Source organism: Lactuca sativa, chromosome 2 (assembly GCF_002870075.4).
Source record: "Lactuca sativa cultivar Salinas chromosome 2, Lsat_Salinas_v11, whole genome shotgun sequence".
Classification (NCBI taxonomy): Eukaryota; Viridiplantae; Streptophyta; class Magnoliopsida; order Asterales; family Asteraceae; genus Lactuca; species Lactuca sativa.
The window spans coordinates 45,136,355-45,137,296 of record NC_056624.2 but is presented as its reverse complement, the minus strand read 5'-3'; the positions used below and the strand labels follow the sequence as shown (position 1 = coordinate 45,137,296).

The window sequence follows — 942 nt, the reverse complement described above, 5'->3', positions numbered from 1 at the left end:
CATCTAGATGAAGTCAACGACATTGCGGATTACTTCAATGTCCCAATGTCAACAGAAACACAGTCTTGCTTAGGATGCTTCCCATCACTTTCAAAGGAGCTGCTAAGGAGTGGTTAAAATCACTTCCACCAGGTACAATTACCACTTGGGCTCAAATGCGTGAGCAATTCCTGGACCAGTTTTGCCCGCCATCCAAGATAGCCAAACTCAAGAAGGCAATAGCCAACTTTGAGCAACAGTCGGGGGAGTCATTATACGAAGCATGGGAGCGGTACAAGGGCTTGCTTAGAAATTGCCCTCAGCATGATCTAAATGTGCAACAAGAGATGTCAATCTTCTATGATGGGGTAAACGTTATGACAAGACAACTCCTTGATTCTCAAGGACCTTTGACAAAGAAAAATCCAAGGGAGGTCAAGGAGCTGATTGAAGAATTCGCGAAGCACTCTCGCGAATACCACAAACCTAGGCAAGATGGAATCAAAGGCGGTGGAGGGGCCCAAACTGAAGAAATAGCAGCTGTGATGGTTATGCTGAATAATTTGGATCGAAGGATAACACAAATGGACCAGTCAATACATGCCATAAGAATGGGTTGCGAGAGATGTAGTGGTCCACACTTAACCAAGGATTGCAATTTAGATGATTTTGGGAACAAAAAAAGCTCAAGTGTGCTACTCGAGTGGGGATAAGTTTGATGAGGATTGGAGGAAACCAAAGAAGGAGTGGCTGCCATATGAAGAGTATAAGAAGCAAAAAGAAGAGAAGTATAGGCAGACAGGTCGAGGCTTTTATCAAAAGGAGCAGCGACCAACCGAGAAGAAACCCGATCTAGAGACTATGTTGATGAAGTTTATGGAAGCTTCGGAAAAGAGACACGATGCCACTGATTATGCTATTATGGAATAGCAAACTTTAATTAAGAATCAGCAAGCCTCCATC

At 43.6% G+C, this 942-nt stretch overlaps 1 non-coding gene across 1 annotated transcript; it reads right to left on the bottom strand.

Moving 5' to 3' along the window:
- Positions 1 to 203: 203 nt before the first annotated feature.
- Positions 204 to 310, bottom strand: LOC111887183 (small nucleolar RNA R71). Its single transcript, XR_002848693.2, has one exon. It is a non-coding gene; the product is annotated as a small nucleolar RNA R71 (small nucleolar RNA).
- Between the last annotated feature and the right edge of the window lie 632 nt (positions 311 to 942).